Source organism: Orycteropus afer, unplaced genomic scaffold, assembly GCF_000298275.1.
Source record: "Orycteropus afer afer isolate SDZICR_OR568_19922 unplaced genomic scaffold, OryAfe1.0 scaffold00183, whole genome shotgun sequence".
Classification (NCBI taxonomy): Eukaryota; Metazoa; Chordata; class Mammalia; order Tubulidentata; family Orycteropodidae; genus Orycteropus; species Orycteropus afer.
Window position 1 is genome coordinate 3,898,384 of NW_006921770.1, and position 19,139 is coordinate 3,917,522.

A 19,139-nucleotide genomic window follows, 5' to 3' on the forward strand; every position below is an offset into this window, starting at 1 on the left:
TTTTTTTTTTTTAGTATCTTATTATTATCATTGACCTCAGACTGGACCACTTCCTACCTCCCTACATGGTGACCTTGGATGAATCACTTTACCTCTCTAAGCCCGGATGTCCTCATCTTTAAGAACATACCATCTTCCATAAGCTTATTGAGATTAAGCAACATAATTCGTGCAAATCAGTACATAATAGTAAAGGAATTAACAGCAGAAACTTGGGAGTCAATAGTATATTAAGTACATTAAACTCTGATCTGTGAATTTGTAGCTATAAGATTTTAGGAAAGTTATTTAACCTCTCAGGGCCTCAGATTCCTCATACCAAAAATAAATAAATAAATAAAATGATAAATAAGACTGACCTCATAGGAACCTTCTAAGGATTAAATTGAAGTACACTTAAAGGACTTAACACAACCATATGGAAAGTACTCCATAAATATCAGTTGCTATTATTGTTTAACACCTGGCTCCTAGTAAGCCTGCACTAAATTTTGGTTCCCTTTGCTCAATTTCTTTGTGAAATAAACCCATCTCCTCTTTACCTTTAGGACTAAAGGGAGAGGGGACAATTTCTTGATCCAAATGGAAGTAGAAACCTATCGACCAGAGAGGAGACAGCACCACCAGAAGGCTGCCAATCTTTGCTCTTCCAGGTCCCCCTGATTCCAGCAAGCTTCTGTATTTGGACTGTACCATTCATCCCCCACCCCCTCCCAGGTGGTGGCAGGCTCTTTGGAAAGGGAATTTGCTCCTTCACGTGTCTCCAGGAGACAATGTATTCAGCTCCATAATTACGTGCTTCTCCCCAATCACATAGCATTATACACCACATCACCATGCTGCCGAAAAAAGCCCCAAATGCTAATTAGTCCTCAAATTATCATTGATTTGATTTAATGTTGAATAAGCTTTGCCGTTTATATTTAGGCAAGAACTTCAGATTCAAGATGCTCTCTCTCGGTTCGGGGTTTTAAATAACTAGGTGGGTCCTGTCTTACTTGTTCACTGTGTTTATGTCAAGAAATCAGACAGGCTGCTCTCCCTGGCTGCAGATGAATGTCAGGTTGATTGAGTACAAGGGAGGGATTGTCCTCTCGATCAGCACTCACAGCCTGAGAGCCCCTGAAGGCCAACATCCCCTTTCTTGCAGGAGGGAAGAGAAGGAGAAAGATGAGAGGAAAGAGATTGTCTCAAATTATAAACACCTGAGGATGAAAGAAGTGTGTTCTTATTCACATTCAGCTTACTGACTGGCAGTACCTATAGAGAATAAGGAGATTTCATGGGCAGCATCTTCCTTAATTCTCCCAACAACACAATGACACGGGCATTTTTACCAGTCCCACTGGTGACTAGAGAACCTAAGGCTCAAAAACATGAAGTAAAAAACAAAATAAAAAGATGAAGTGATTTCACTGACCACAGAGCATGGAAGTGAGTAGGGAATCTGAAGTTTACTGACAAGTCTTTTAAAGGATGCATCATTCCTCTTCTTCACCCACTATTTGTTTTCTAAAAAACCAAACCAAACTCATGACCACTGAGTTGGATCTTACTCATAGAAACCCCTCCTTGGGTTTCTGAGGTAGTATCACTATGGAAGTAGATTGCCCAACCTTCCTTCTGAGGAGTGGCTGGTGGGTTTGAACCATCAGCCTTCTGGTTAGCAGTCAAATGCCTTAGGCATGACACCATTTGTCTTCTAGGTCCCCATATTTGTATTCCTGCAGCCCACCTTCCCAAACTTTCAGCCCTTTTCCCTATCTTAAATCCCTGGTAAGTGAAAAGATTACTAAAATACTCAATGCCTTTGTTTGAGAAACTACTGAATTCTGCTTTTATTGTGCTTTAAAAGTTGCCTTATGTGAACCATGTTTTAAAGTGATCACATGTTAAATATAGAGCCCTAGTGGTACAATGGTTAAGCCCTAGGCTATTAACTGAAAGGCTGGCAGTTCAAACCCACTCAGCAGTTTCACAGGAGAAAGACTAGGTGATCTGCCCCCATAAAGAAAACTTCAACACCTCAACACCAAAAAGACAAACAATCTAATTCATAAATTGGCAAAAGGCTTGAACAGACATTTCACCAAAGACAATATGCTGGTGGCCAAAAAACTCATGTGGAATTTCTCACCATCATTAGTCATTAGAGAGATGCAAATCAAAACAACTATGGGATATCATCTCACCCCTGCAATGATAGCAAAGTTTAACAGGACAGAAAATAATAAATGCTGGCGAGGTTATGGATTGAAACTCTTATGCACTGCTGGTGGGATTGTACAACCATTGTGGCATACTGTATGGCATTTCCTTAAAAAACTGAGAATAGAAATACCATTCGACCCAGAAATTCCATTACTAGGAATATATCCTAAAGAGGCAGTGTACAAACAGACATTTGCACACTTATGTTCATCACAACACAATTCACCATAGCCAAAAAGATGGAAACTACCTAAATGCCCATCAATGGATGAGTGGATAATCAAATCATGTTACATGAGCACATAGCAATACTATGCTACATTAAAGAACAATGAGGGATATGCAAATCATCTCACAATGTGGATGAGCCTGGAGGACATTATGCTTTGTGAAATAAGTCAATTGCAGAAGGCCAAGTACTGTATGAATCCATTACTGTAAAAATACAAAGAAGGGTTTGCTTGGGAAAGGGAACTCACTTTGTAGGTTGACAGGGTGGGGAGGCAAGGGGAGAGATTTAATTTAGGTCTAGTTGAGGCCCACATGCTGACATGGGTAAGGGGAGGGAGATATGGAAAGTGTCTGTGACCACCATGATAACGTTAGGAAAAGGGAGGAGACCGAACCAGTGTGCCCACGATAGTGCATTACCATTAACACAAAACACCAGGCTACAGATAAACACATAAACACCTGAGAGGATCAGATGGGGTCAGTGAACAGGAATATACTCTAGACCAAGGATAGATTCAGCAGAAGCTAATCTTGCACAGATACCAGTGATACAAAACAACCACAATCCTTACAGAAACAACAGAAGACAGACACAGTGTAATCCTTCACAGACACCCAGACACTGTGGGAGAGAGATCCAATAGATCTACCATCTCAGGACCATACTACTGGGGACACCAGATTCAAATGGCACAACAAAATACATAAAAGCTTTGTTCCTCATCCTACATTGGTGAGTAGTGATTGGAGTCTTAAAAGCTTTCAAGCAGCCCTCTAAGATGCAGTTTATGGTCTCCTATAGTCAGAAGTGAAGAAGAGTGCAATAAAAAAAAAAAAAAAAAGGCATTTGGAAGCAATCAGCCTTAGGACAGAATGGCCCTCAAGACCAGAAAAAGTAGATGGTGTCTGACTACCAATGCCAATCACTCAGGAAAAGATCAAATCTGAGATCCTGGATAGAGTGGGAGGAAAAACATGGAACAAAATCCAAAAACTCAATAATGACCAGAATTACTGGTCGGATGGAGTCTGGTGAGACCCCCAATACTATGGTCCTGGGATACATTCTGGGCCTGGAATAAAGCTCACTCCCAGGAGCTCTGTTGGTGCAGTGGTTAAGGCATTTGGCTGCTAAACAAAAGGTCAGTGGTTTGAAACCACTAGTCACTCTGTGGGAGAAAAAATGAGACAGCCTGCTTCTGTAAAGATTCATAGTCTTGAAAACCCTATGAAGCAATTTTACTCTGTCCTATAGGGTTGCTATGGGTCAGAATCGACTCAATGGAAGTGGGTTTGGTTTGGAGTTTAGCCACAATAGCGTATAAAAAAATAAAGAGGGAAGGGAAGGGAAATAAGAAGGCAAATAATACCAAATTGGCAAATAATACCAAATTTGTCAGGCTGTTATATTATAGGATGGCTGACTGTCAGATTCAGTCCTGCTCCTGGCTCAGGATCCATCAACTTCCCCTCCTCATTCATGTTCTTCCTTGATAGACAGTGTCGTGAAGTGGGCACTAAAGCCAAACTAAAAAATAAGACAGTTGCTGTTGAGTCAGTTCCAACTCCTGGGGACGCCATATGTCAGTGTAGAACTGTACTCCATAGAGTTTTCAATGGCTGATTTCTAGAAAGTAGATTTCCAGGCTTGTCTTCAGAGGCACCTCTGTGTAGACTTGACCCTCCAACAGCCATGTGTGTTAATCATTTGCCCCACCCAGGGACTCCAAAGCCAAACTATATAGGTTTAAATTCTGGCTCTGTTGCTTACTAGCTGGATGACCTTGAGAAAATTGCTCAATTTGGGGTGAAGATTAAATGAACACTCCAATATTAGTAAGGAGCTCTGGTGGTGTAGTAGTTACAGCATTTACCTGCTAACCAAAAGATCAGTGGTTTGAACCCACCAGCTGCTTTGTGAAAGAAAGATGAGGCGTTCTGCTTCCATAAAGATTTATAGCCTTGGAAACCCAAGGCAGGGGTGGTTTGCTGTGAGTCAGAATTGACCCAATGGGAGTGAGTTGGAGTGAGTTTACCATTTTAGTAAGCAGGCCCAAATGGTTAGCTAATGTAGGCACAAAAATGAACCTTCCAGACTCCCCTTGAAGGAAGGACCAGCTGCCCAGACTCCAACTGCTAGCTGTCTCAGGGTCTGCCTGCAGAGAACCATCTCACCTGAGGTTACACCCTTTGTGGAGTATCCATATCCCATGACCAAGGAAGGCAGGGCTATAAAGACTGGGTCACAATTCCTTGAATACTTCAGACACTTTCCACTTTATGAACATTCTCTTGCCTTCTTTTTAGTCAGACCAATTTTTCCCCATTTTTCAAAGCCTAACTCAAATGTCCCCTCCTTTGAGAAGCCCCACTCAAAAAAAAAAAAAAAAAAAGTCAATGACACAGAGTTGATTCTGACTCATTGCAAGCCTCTTTGGGTTTCCAAGGTGGTAAATCTTTATGGAAGTAGATAGCCCAGTGTTCCTTCTGTAATGCCTTAGGTACTGCACCACCAGAGCTCCTTGAAAAGCCCACTAGGCAGAAATAATTACTCCCCATCTGTGTAAGCACTTGTCTTTAGAATTTAGTAAGCAGTATTGTGTATATTTTGTTGTTATTGTTCTATTTCCTCTATTAGTCAATGGTCAACTTCAGGAACTGGATTATGTCTATTTTTAGAGATATATTAATCCTTGTGAATTTGTGTTACTACAAAAGTAATATAGATTAAATGTAGAAAATTAAGAAAGTGCAGATTAGCAAAGCAAAGCAATAAACAAACAAACAAACAAACAAACAAAAACAAACTCACCATCGACAAGTCAGATTCAACTCATAGCGACCCCTCCTTGGGTTTCCGAGGCAGTATCACTACAGGAGTAGATTGCCCAATCTTCCTTCCGAGGAGTGGCTAGTGGGTTTGAACCGCCAGCCTTCTGGTTAGCAGTCAAATGCCTTAAGCACTACGCCACCAGAGCTCCTAAAGAAATAAAAGTTGCCCATAAATCTCAACATCACAATTAACTGCCATTTAAACTTTGCCATGGATCCTTCCAGTCTTTATTCTATGAATACATGTTCTAGTTTGATTTCTATAGTAAAAGTTTACCTATATATATAAACATATATATATATACACACACAGGAGCTCTGGTAGCATAGTGCCTAAGGCACTTGACTGCTCACCAGAAGGCTGGCGGTTCAAACCCACCAGCCACTCCTCGGAAGGAAGGTTGGGCAATCCTACTTCCGTAGTGATACTGCCTCGGAAACCCAAGGAGGGGTCGCTATGAGTCGGGGCCGACTCGACGGCATATAACAACAACAACAACATATACACACACATACATATAAACAATATTCCAACAGTTTTCATTATTTAAATATTCCTTTTACAACATAATTTTTAGGGATACTAGTCTTCCATTTCCACTCATCCTCCAGTTTGCCATACTGTGATGGCTTGCTGTGAGGCTGGAAGCTATGCCACCAAAATTTTAAATACCAGAAATACCAGCAGGGTCACTTATGGTGGACAAGTTTCAGTGGAGCTTCCAGACTAAGACAGACTCAGAAGAAGGAAAGGGCCATCCCCTTCTCAAAGAATTGGCCACTGAAAATCTTAGGAATAGCAGTGAAACATTGTCTGATCTAGTGCTAGAAGATGAGCCCCTCAGGTTAGAAGGCACTCAAAAATAGCTGGAGAAGAGCTGCTTCCTCAAAGGAGAGTTGACCTTAATGAAATGGATGGAGTAATTCTGGACCTTCAGTTGCTGGTTTGGCATGAATCAAAATGGGAAGAAACAGCTGAGAACATCCATTAATAATCAGAACATGGGATGTAAAAAGATGAATGTAGGAAAATTGGAAGTTGTCAGAAATGAAATGGAATGCATACAGACAATCTCCTGGGCATCAGTGAGCTGAAATGGACTGGCACTGGCCATTTTGAGTCAGACAATCATTTGGTCTACTACGCTGAAAATGACAAAGTGAAGAGGAATGGCATTGTGTTCATAGTTAAAGAGAACATTTCAAGATCTATCCTGAAGTATAATGCTGTCAGTGATAGGATAATATTTACATGCCTACAAGGAAGACCACTTAACAAGGTTGTTGTTGTTAGGTACCATCAAGTTGTCTCTAACTCATAGCAAACCCTATGTACAACAGAACAAAACACTGCCTGGTCTTGTGCCAGCCTTACAATCCTTGCTATACCTGAGCCCATTGTTGCAGCACTGGATCAATCCATCTCCTTGAGGACCTTCTCCATTTTTGCTAACACTCCACTCTACTAAACATGATATCCTTCTCCAGGGAATGGTCCTTTCTGACAACATGACCAAAGTGAGTGAGATGAAGTCTGGCCATTCTCCCTTCCAAGGAGCATTCTGGCTGTACTTCCTCCAGGACAAATTTGTTCATTCTTCTGGTAGTCCATGGTACTTTCAAAAGCATCAACTCTTCTTTACTCATACATTTGACATTAAAGACTATAACTTTCACATACATTTGAGGTGATTGAAAACACCATGGCTTGTGTTAGGAGCACCTTAGTCTTCAAAGAGACATCTTTGCTCTTCAGCACTTTAAAGAGATTTTGCAGCAGATTTGCCCAGTGCAATACGTCTTCTGATTTCTTGACAGCTGTTCCATTGGTGTTGATTGTGGAACCAAGTAATATGAAACTTTTCACAAGTTCAATCTTTTCTCCATTTATTGTGATGCTGTTTATTGGCCCAGTTGTGAGGATTTTCATTTTCTTTATGTTGCGCTATAATCCATAGTGCAGACTATAGTCTTTAATCTTCATCTGTAAGTGCTTTAAGTAATCTTCACTTAAAGCAAGCAAAGTTGTGTCATCAACAAACCTGTGCATATTACAGATTGTTAATAATTCTTCCTCCAATCCTGATGCCATATTCTTCTTCTTATAGCCCAACTACTTGGATTATTTGCTCAGCATACAGATTGAATAGTTATGGTGAAAGGATACAACCCTGACACACTTCCTTCTTGATCGTAAACTCTGCAGTCAGTAGACCTTAATGACATGGATGGAGTAAAACTTTCAGGATCTTCATTTGCTTATGTGGCATGACTCAAAATGAGAAGTAACAGTTACATCAATAATCAGAATGTGGAATATACAGAGTATGAATTTAGGAAAACTGGAAGTCATTGGAAATGATAGAAACATAAATATTGCAACTTGAGGCTTGAATCCTAGGCAATACTGAGCTGAAACAGACTGGTGTTGGCATTTTGAATTGGACAATTACATGGTCTACTATGCTGGAAATGACAAATTGAAGAGGAATGGTGTCACATTCATGATCAAAAAGATCTATCCTGAAATGCAATGCTGTCAGTGATAGGATAACATCCATATACCTACAAAGAAGACCAGTTACTACTACTATTATTTAAATTTATGTACCAATCACTAAAACTAAAGATGAAGAAACTGAAGATTTTTACCAACTTCTTCAATCTGAAATTAACAAAACACACAATCAAGATGTACTGGTAATTACTGGTTATTGGAATGCAAAAATTGGAAAATATGGCCTCGGTGATAGAAATGATGCTGGAGATCACATGACAGAATTTTTCAAGAACAACATTTTATTCACTACAAATATGTTTTTCAACAACATAAATAGAGACTATGAACATGGACCTTGCCAAATGGAATACACAGGAATCAAATCAACTACATCTAAGAGAAGGAGCTCTGGTGGCATAGTGCCTAAGGCATTTGACTGCTAATCAGAAGGCTGGCAGTTGAAACCCACCAGCCACTCCTCAGAAGAAAGATGGGGCAATCTACTTCCACAGAGATACTGCCTCAGAAACCCAAGAAAGGGGTCTCTATGAGTTGGATCTGACTTGATGGCAGTGAGTTTGGTTTTTTGGTATGGGAAGAGATGATGGAGAAGTTCCATATCATCAGTCAGAACAAGACCAGAAGCCAACTCTGGGACAGACCATAGATTGCTTATATGCAAATTTAAGTTGATGCCGAAGAAAATGAAAACAAGTCCGTGAAAGGCAAAATATGACCTTGAGTATATACCATCTAAACTTAGAGACCAACTGAAGAATAGATTGCACTCAGTGAACACCAATGACTAAAGACCAGATGAGTTCAGGGAAGACATCAAGGACATCATACATGAAGAAAGCAAATGGTAATTAAAAAGACAGGAAAAGAAGAGAAGACTAAAATGGATGTCAGAAGAGACTCTGAGACTTGCTCTTGAATATAGAATAGCTAAAGCAAATGGAATAAACAATGAAGTTTAAGAACTGAACAGAAGATTTCAAAGGGCAGCTCAAGAGAACAGAGTAAAGTATTACAATGAAATGTGTAAAGACCTGGAGTTATAAAATCTAAAGGAAAGAACATGCTTAGCATTTCTCATGCTGAAAGAACTGAAGAAAAAATTCAAGCCTGGAGTTGCAATATTGAAGGATTCCATGGACAATATATTGAATGACACAGGAAACATCAAAAGAAGATGGAAGGATTACAGTCACTGTACCAAAAAGAATTGGTTGACATCCAACCATTCCAGGAGGTAGCATATGATCAAGAACCAATGGTATTGAAGGAAAAAGTCCAAGATACATTGAAGGCTTTAGCAAAAATCAAGGCTCCAGGAATTGAGAGAATGCTAAATGAGATGTTTCAACAAATGGATGCAGTACTGAAGATGCTCACTCATTTTTGCCAAGAAATTTGGAATATAGCTTCCTGGTCAATAGACTGAAATAGTTCCATATTTATAACCATTCCAAAGAAAGGTGATCCAACAGAATGTGGAAATTATCAAACAATATCATGAGCATTACATGCAAGTAAAATTTTGCTGAAAATAACTCAAAAATGGTTGCAGCAGTACATTTACAGGGAACTGCAAGAAATTCAAGCTGGATTCACAAGAGGACATTGAATGAGAGCTATCACTGATGATATGAGATGGATCTTGAGAGTACAAGAAAGATGTTTAGTTGTGTTTTATTGATTATTCAAAGGTATCTGTGTGGATCATAGTAAATTATGGATAATAATGCAAAGAATGTGAATTCCATTACACTTGATTGTGCTCATGAGAAATCTGTGCATAGACCAAGAGGCAGTCATTTGAATAGAGGAAAGGGACACTACATACTTTAAAATCAGGAAACATATGCATCAGAGTTGCACCTTTTGTCATACTTATTCAATCTGTGTGCTGAGCCAATAATCTAAGAAAGTGGACTATATGAAGAACAATGTGGCATCAGGATTGGAGGAAGACTCATTAACAACTTGTGATATGCAGATGACACAATCTTGCTTGCTTAAAGCAAAGAGGACTTGAAGTACTTACTGATGAAGATGAAAGACAACAGCCTTCATTACGGATTACATCTCAACATAAAGAAAACAAAAATCCTCACAACTGGACCAATGAACATCATGATAAAAGGAGAAAAAATTGAAGTTGTCAAGGATTTCATTTCATTTGAATCCACAATCAAGCAGCAGTCAAGAAATCAAATGACATGTTGCTTTGGGCAAATCTGCTACAAAAGACTTTTAAAGTGTTAAAGAACAAAGAAGTCACATTGAAAACTAAGAAGTACCTGACCCACGCTTGTTGTTGTTGTTGTTATGTGCTGTCGAGTCAGCCTTGACTCATAGCGACCCCTCCTTGGGTTTCCAAGGCAGTGTCTCTAGCAGCATAGTGCCTAAGACACTTGACTGCTAACCAGAAGGCTGGAGGTTCAAACCCACCAGCCACTCCTCTAAAGGAAGGTTGGGCAATCTACTTCCGTAGCGATACTGCCTTGGAAACTCAAGGAGGGGTCGCTATGAGTCAGGTCTGACTGGACAGCACATAACAACAACAACAACATCTCTACAGAAGTAGATTGCCCAACCCTCCTTCTGAGGAGTGGCTGGTGGGTTTGAACCTCCAGCCTTCTGTTTAGCAGTCAAGTGCCTTAGGCATTATACTACCAGAGACCCATACTAGGTATATTTAATTGCCTCTTATGCATGTGAGGGCTAGACAATGAAAAAGGAAGATAGAAGAATTGATGCATTTCATTTATGATGTTGGAGAAGAATATTGAATATGCAATGGTGCCCAACTATCTACCACTACTGCCACTCTGAAAAGGATCACAATACAAGATCCTAGATAGATTGGGAGAAAAATATGGAACAAAACTCAAATCATAAAAATGACCAGGCTTACTGGTCAGATAAAGACTGGTAGAACCCTGAGACTATGTCCTTTAGACATCCTTCAAGCCTGGAACTGAACTCACTCCTCTGGATCAATGTTCAGTCAAACAATAAACAGGCCTATAAGATAAACAATAACACCAGGGAGGTATGCACTCCTTAGAACATTAAGCACACAAGATCAAAAAGGCAGCATTTGGCCAGAAATAAAGCTCAGGGGGCAGGAAGGAATAGAAAAGAAGGACAGACAGAAACAGTAAACACAGAGATGATGTGGGAATAATGTTGTTACACTGTGGGGATTGCAATGAATATCAGGAAACAAAATGTGCATGAAATATTGAATGGAAAACCAATTTCTCAGTAAACTTTCACCCAAATCACAATAAAATGTTCTGTGTTAAAAAATGAGAATAACAACAGTTTGGGAGAAGATCAAATAATGAGATAAATAGGAAAGGACCTTATAAATTGAAAGTACTATAAAATATATCTATAAATTATTATTATTGTTGTTGTTGTTGTTGTTGTTTGCCGTCGAGTCGGCCCCGACTCATAGCGACCCCTCCTTGGGTTTCCGAGGCAGTATCACTACGGAAGTAGGATTGCCCAACCTTCCTTCCGAGGAGTGGCTGATAAATTATTATTAGTGTATGTAAATTGACACAGTGCCCAAATGCCAGCACAAAGGAGCCATTTACTCAGAAGAGAACAGTTTGATTTCATGGCAGGCGCTTAGTAGGCATTCAATAAATGTCTATTTTAAAATAGTGCTAAAGTTTTGAAGACAACTCTGCATTTCAAGTTTATTTCTAAAAGCCAAAGTCACTCTGGAACATCTGGGCTACACCTTCAGAATTCCACACAAAAGCATACCTTTGTTTCAGAAATAAACTTTGATGTTTGAAAATGAAAGACAAAAAGCTGTTTCCTGGGGGCAGATGGAACTTCTCTTAGTTGCTTGAGAAGTATATAGCAACCCGAGAGTACTCTATCCCCTTCATCTGAGCCCCCCTCACTCCCAGCTCATTCTGCCCCAGCTCCCTGTATATTCTGCTTTCCCTCCTACTTTCCTAACTCTCCCTGCTACTTGTCCTCCTGGGTCCTTGCAGAGTCCTTGTTCCCACCCTCACTTCCTTCCTCTCCCCTGCAGTTAGCCTTAATAGGAATTGAAGCACAGATATTCTTTCATATGTGTGGCATTATGGAATTTTGAAAGGCTGTACTTTCCCTGTTATTTAGGAAATTTCAATCATGCAACTTTAATTAGAAATTTGAGACTTGAACATTTTGTATTCAGTCATTCATTGAATGAATATATTCTAAACCCCAGCTAGGGATAAATCCATGAACAAGACAGACTTGGCCCCTGCCCTCATGGAGTTCATGGTTTTGTTGGGAAGACAGATTAGAAAAGAAGCAATTAAATTATGGCATGAAAAGTGCTGTGATGGAGGAAGTACAAGATGAAATTTGTTTAGGATAAGTGTCTTAGAGGATATACCTTCTACATGTAGAGTATCTCAATGGTGCAAATGGTTAACACACTCATATGCTAACCAAAAGGTTGATGGTTAGAGTCTACCCAAAGATGCCTTGGAAGAAAGGCCTAGAGATGTTGCAATGTAGTAAATTACATAGTGTGGCTTTTTCTAGCCATAAGTCTTTGTAAACTCCATGGTGGGATTTGCTGAGAGCAACTGAGTAGCTCCTGATTGTTAAAGTTATCCACCTGGGGTATTTCTGTTGGGAAGAGCACAAAAGTAATTTTCTGGGAAGTTCAGTTTTTCTCAGGTGTATAGAATTCTGATGTTGGGAATGGTTAGTTTGCCACTCTGCCAGGCTCAAAAGGAGCCCCCTAGAGGCAGAAGAAATCTCTCACTGCCAGCTGGGAGACTCAAGAGACACATGCTGCTGAGAGAGAGACTGAGAGATTCATACTGCTGGGAGAGAGACAGAGAGACTGCCAGCTGAGAGACGGCAGGCTGAGAGAGACTGAGCATGTTCCTGAACTTGTATTATAGCCTGTTGCTTCCCTAATAGGAGCTCTGGTAGCATAGTGCCTAAAGGCACTTGACTGCTAACCAGGAGGCTGGTGGTTCAAACCCACCAGCCACTCCTCGGAAGAAGATGGAGTAATCTACTTCCATAGTGATACTGCCTTGGAAACCCAAGGAGGGGTCGCTATGAGTCGGGTCCGACTCGACGGCACATAACAACAACAACAGCAGGTTCCCTAATAACCCCTATAATCTGTGAGTTCTGTGTGGCCACTGCAGCGAATTATCAAACCCAGCAGAGAGGTGGTGGGTGCTGCAGGAGGAATGGTTGGTGTCAGGGTTGGTGAAAGGGCTGGAGGCAGGCAGCATGTCTGGCCTCACAAGAATAGGCCTTGGGCTACTGATGGTGATTCTGTCCTCCTCTTGTGGGGTTAGAGGAGGTCTGAAGATGTGGCCTCCCTGTCTCTTTAGCAGATGTCTTCCAAAAAAATCAGTCATTAAAAACCCTAAGGAGCACAGTTCTACTCTGACTCATGAGTGAGTAGAGTAGGTCACCATGTTGCGTTGTTGTTGTTTGCTGTCAAGTCGGACACGACTCATAGCTACCCCTCCTTGGGTTTCCAAGGCAGTATCACTACAGAAGTAGATTGCCCAACCCTCCTCAGGAGTCAACTAAATGGCAACTGATTTTCTACACATGATAAGCCCTGTTCTAAGAATGAATATACAGTAAAGACAGCAGGCAAGATCCCTACTCTCATGGAGCTTACATTTGGGAGGAAGGGGGAGTATGAGGAGAGAAGAACAAACAAATAATAAAAATATTTTTATTATACTAGAAAATGGTAAGCACTATAGGAAATTATAGTAGAGTAAGGAGAGCTGGTTAGGCTGACTTGGAGAGAGTACTGGGATACACAGAAATTATCCAGACCAAAGAGGAGAGTGTAGGCCCAGGGGAAAGAGAGAGCCTGACATTTGCACTCAAACCTATAAAATTTCTTTATACCTTATGTGATGGTTCCCATTCTGAGCCAACCTAACTTCTCTCTCTTAATCCTTACTTCTGTTAATGTTATCTATCAAGTTAAAGAAACTAACGTCATTCTTGTCATGTTCCCATTCTGCAAGACAATTTTTCCAAACAATGTTTTAGTTGCTTTTTTCTGAAGATTTTGTGACATTACTGAGGTTAATATTCCATCTGAAATTAATATTTAAAATATAAGTACAGGATTTTATAAGATATTCTGTAGTCTTAAGAAAAATTTTGTTATATCCTAAACCAATTTTTTTCTACTAGAGTATTTCTCCAATTTTATAATTTAAGAGGGAAAAATAAGATTTATTTTATAGAAATTCCCATCATAGCTAATTTTGCATGAATATTTCTGCTCCTTGAAATAAATATTGATCTTACTGACTCTGTAGTAAATGCTGTAAAAAAATTAGAGAACTGAGCAGTAGAAAAAGACATTTTTGACCAAATACATTTTGCTGTTTTCTATAAGGTCTGTTTTTCTTTTATGCATTTTTCAGAGAACTTTAATGGAATGTCTCACCCCTTGCAATGGCCATTTCTCCCTATCCTTTCCCAATCCTCCTCTTTTTATCATTCCTTATTAGGTGCTAGGGATATTCATTCTTCAATTTTCCTAAGAAAATAATAGAATGTCAGGGATGAGAGTAAACCTGTTACCCTAATGAGCTGGGTCCCTTGAATAAAAGAGACTTCAGCTCAAAGGTCTCTGGGTCTCTGATTCCATTGGATTATGCCTCCTCACTGGGGCTTCCAACTGGTTCTTCTTGGTTAAGTCAGGGATGATGAAGTAAAACTGGAATGAACTCAGATTTATAAAATATGTGTATGCTAGAATGATCATTGGAATAGGAAAAATTACAGGTTAATGCCCTGCTAGCATAGTGCCTATGGCACTTGACTGCTCACCAGAAGGCTGGCAGTTCAAACCCACCAGCCACTCCTCGGAAGGAAGGTTGGGCAATCCTACTTCCATAGTGATACTGCCTCGGAAACCCAAGGAGGGGTCGCTATGAGTCGGGGCCGACTCGACGGCAAACAACAACAACAATAGTCCTGCTAGAAGGAGCTCTGGTAGCATGGTGCCTAAAGCATTTGACTGCTAACCAGAAGGCTGGAGGTCAAAACCCACCAGTCACTCCTCAGAAGGAAGATGGGGCAATCTATTTCCATAGTGATACCACCTCGGAAACCCAAGAAAGGGTCACTATGAGTCAGGTGTGACTCGACGGCACATAACAGCAACAACAAGCCCTGCTAGAAACTTAATTTCTCTCCTGGAAAACAAGGACAGTATGCATATTGCATAGCAACCAAATCTCTTTACCAATAGAGTCGGAAACAACAGTGCCAGACTCAAAGATGGTGGCTAAACATTGCTTTGAATATGCATCACTCTTCATAGTCTTAGTAATAATTCAATCACCCATATCCTGAAAGGGCTCACTATGCTTCTTCCAAGTCTCCTATTGTAGGGCTTTGACCCACAGTTTTTCCCATTCCAGGACATGGCTGTGCAGTTTGAATTGGTTCAATGTCTGGCTCCTCATCTTCTATCTAGTATAGAGTGCATTTGCTGAAGTCAATATAACAGTAACAGTTGGAGCAGTAGCTGTGTTAAGGTGGAGCCCTACCTTTTAATCATTATGCTTTCTCCCTAGAGAAGATACACAACCTGAACTAAAAAAGGCATAGGTCTTCTCAACTTTCTGAATCACAAAATTGCATGAAAAGTAGGTGATGTGTTGTGGTTATATCTACCTCAGACAGAAATACACACAGAGGTTCCAGGGCAAGGATGAACTAGGATTTGACATTGGAAGGCCTGAGTCAGAACCCAAATCTGCTCTTACTTCTTTATGTGACCTCAAGTAAGTCACTTCACCACAAAGGCTTAGTTTCCTTATCTGTGAAATGAAATTTCTGCTTCTCAGAGTTGTCTTACCTATCTCACAAATCTGGGACATAGTAGGTGCTAGAAAATGATGAATCTTAACAGATGTTGCTTGCAATCTCCATCTTTTTTCCAGATTGCAGATCCAGAGAACTGTGTGCTTGAGCTATGTTGATAAACAGCTGAGTGTCTGACAGTATCTTTTTTTTCAATTTCTATCCAGATGTTCTGAGCCCCATTTAGACCCAGCTGATGTTAGAGCATTACCCACATAAGCATCATTTACTGGATAAAAACTATGTTCAGTAATTTGAAGCATAGAAATTAGGGTTGAGGGAGAAGAGGAAAGTATATGACAATCAAGCTTAATTTTTACAAGTCATTTCTTATGATATCCAAAATAAGGCCCACCTTCCTAAGAAGCCCCTGGTAATGCAATACCTCAGCTACTATCTGAGAAAGATTGGCATTTTGAACCCATCAGCTGCTCTGTGGGAGAAAAGACCTGGTAATCTGCTCTCATAAACTTTTACAGTCTAGGAAACCCTATAGGGCAGTTCTACTCTGTTTTATAGAGTCATTACAAGTCAGAATAGTCTTGATAGCACACAACAACAACCCTTATGGAAATCTGTGAGTTAAAAAGAGAGAATTCATAGATTATCTAACTTGGGCCTGGAGTGGGAGGATGAAAAGCTGTGACTCAGAAAAGTCACCTGATTGTCCAACACTGAAAGAGACTTAGAAGAATTTGGGCTGAAATCCAATAACCTTAATTCCCAGTCACATGCTATTTCACTCCACCCTACTAACTCTCTTAGTAAGAAGTAATCAAATATTATTTTTTGGACTGGAAAGAATTTTGGAACTTATTTAAAACATAATAAAAATTGGTAAAAATTTATTGAATACAACATTTCTATGATGTAGGTGTATTAGCTGCATTTTGCAGATGACTGGAGCTCTGGTGGCATAGTGCCTAAGGCATTTCACTGCTAGCCAGAAGGCTGGTGGTTCAAATCCACCAGCCACTGCTCAGAAGGCAGATTGGGCAACCTACTTCTACAGAGATACCACCTCAGAAACCCAAGGAGAGGTACTATGAGTCGGGATCAACATGACGGCAGTGAGTTTGGTATTTTTAGTTTGGAACTTAATGTTCAGATGGGTTGTGTAACTTGTCTGAGGCTACAGAATAGTAAATATGGAGTTGAAGTTTGAACCCAGGTGGTCCAGCTCTAAAGCCCAGGCTCTCCTCAAACATGATTTCTACATCTTCCATTACTTACTAATAAAGAGGGCTGTATAATATGTTTAGTGCCTAAGGCACTTGACTGCTAACCAGAAGGCTGGCGGTTCAAACCCACCAGCCACTCCTCGGAAGGAAGCTTGGGCAATCCTACTTCCGTAGTGGTACTGCCTCGGAAACTCAAGGAGGGGTCGCTATGAGTCAGGGCCGACTCGACGGCAAATAACAACAACAACAACATAATATGTTTAAAAGGACTTAGAATTAGGGGCAGAAAGACCTGATAGCACAGTGCCTAAGGCATCTGACTGCCAATCGGAAGATTGGTGGTTCAAACCCACAAGCCACTCCACGGAACCAAGACTGGACAATCTATTTCTGTAAAGATTTGCTGCCTTGGAAACCCAACAGAGGTCTCTATGAGTCAGAAACAACTCAGTGGGAGTGGGATTTAGACCTGATATCAGATTCTTGCTCTCCCACATATTAGCTATTCAACCAGGAGAGACAGGTATTTTGGGAGGTGGGGTAGGGAAGGGAAGGAGTACTTAATCTTAACTAAGTTATTACTAAGAAGACTTTCCTGACCTCAGAGTATATATTAATCACTCTCCCCTATCCTTTCTCAGTACAATGTAGGGCACACTATATGATAGTGGCCTGGTTAGTAAGTAGCATTTAACCTTCCTATCTGGTAGACTACAAACTCACTAAGAACAGAGCAGCCTCTACATCTTTCAGTTTTACCACTTATTTCCAACATCTAGGATAGTACTTGGCACATGGTTGTTGTTGTTGTTGTTATGTGAAAACTTTAAATATATATATATATATATACATTGTATTGAATGAGAAGGGGCATCAATGGTCATTTTTTTCTCTCTTGGTCTCACATTTTCCATTTATTTAATGGGAAAGCTGATTAATCTTCAAGACCACTTCCCACTGAGTTTCTCTAAACATTTGATTCTGTGATGCTAAGAGAGATAATGTGAGTTGCATTTAGTTGGAATGTCTGTATATATGGACTTGTTTAGAACAGCAACATCTTAGTTAAAAAACAGAAAGACAGAATAAGATACAGTAAAATCTGCCAAAGATGGAAACTGTTTAAGGTAAAAATTTGTCAGAGAAGGAAAACCCAAATATTTTGCACTAAAATGAATGACAGAGAAGTGGTAGGACTCCATACTGTCAAAGGCAGAAAACTTGTGAGACCTGGAAAAACAAGGTAGTCCCATCAAGTTCTGGCTTTCAAAGGTATCACTTTATTTCCAAAACTCAAGTAGAATCTGAGGAAATTTGGAGGTGGCTTATCTTAGAAGAGCTCATATGATTAGAACATGTCTCAGTGAACTGGTTAGCTTGGATTTGTGACTCAAGCTGAATGAACTACCTTCAATAGGCAACACTCATCAGCTCCATCAATAATTATGATCTGACTCAACAAAGATGAAGAAGAGCTGAAAAATAGAATCCACCAACTTGGCCTTATAGACATCTATAGAGCACTTCACCCAACATAATATATATTCTTCTCCAGTGCACATGGAACTTTTTTCTATGATAGACCATATGTTGGGCCATAAAGCAAGCCTTAATAAATTTAAAAACATTGAAATACTGCAAAGCATCTTCTCAGATCATAATGCTGTCAAATTAGAAATCAACAATAGGAAGATCAACAAGAAAAGAGTAAACTCATGGAAACTGAACAAAACCCTCCTTGAGAAAGACTGGGTGAGAGAAGAAATCAAAATTTAAATTAAAAGCTTCCTTGAATCAAATGAGAATGAAACCACAACATACCAAAATCTTTGGGACACAGCAAAAGCAGTGATCACAGGCCAATTTATAGCAATCAATACACACATCAAAAAAGAAGAGTCAAAATCAACACTTAAAATGAACATATCCAACAGTTAGAGAAAGAGCAGTAAGAAAAGCCTACAGTCACCAGAAGAAAGGAAATAATCAATATTTGAGCAGAAATCAATGAAACAAAAAATAGAAGGGCTATAGAAAAAATCAACAAGACCAGAAGTTGGTTTTTTGAAAAGGTCAATAAAAGTGACAAACCACTGGCAAATTAACAAAGGAAAAGAGGGAGAGAACACAAATAACATGAATAAGAAATGAAATGGGTGACATCACAAAAGAACCAACTGAAATAAAAAGGATGATATCAGGAAGAGCAATCAGCCGAAGGGATTAGGTGAGGAGGGGAAACTCAGGCCCGCCCAGAGTAGCAGGCCGGAAGAGCAGGA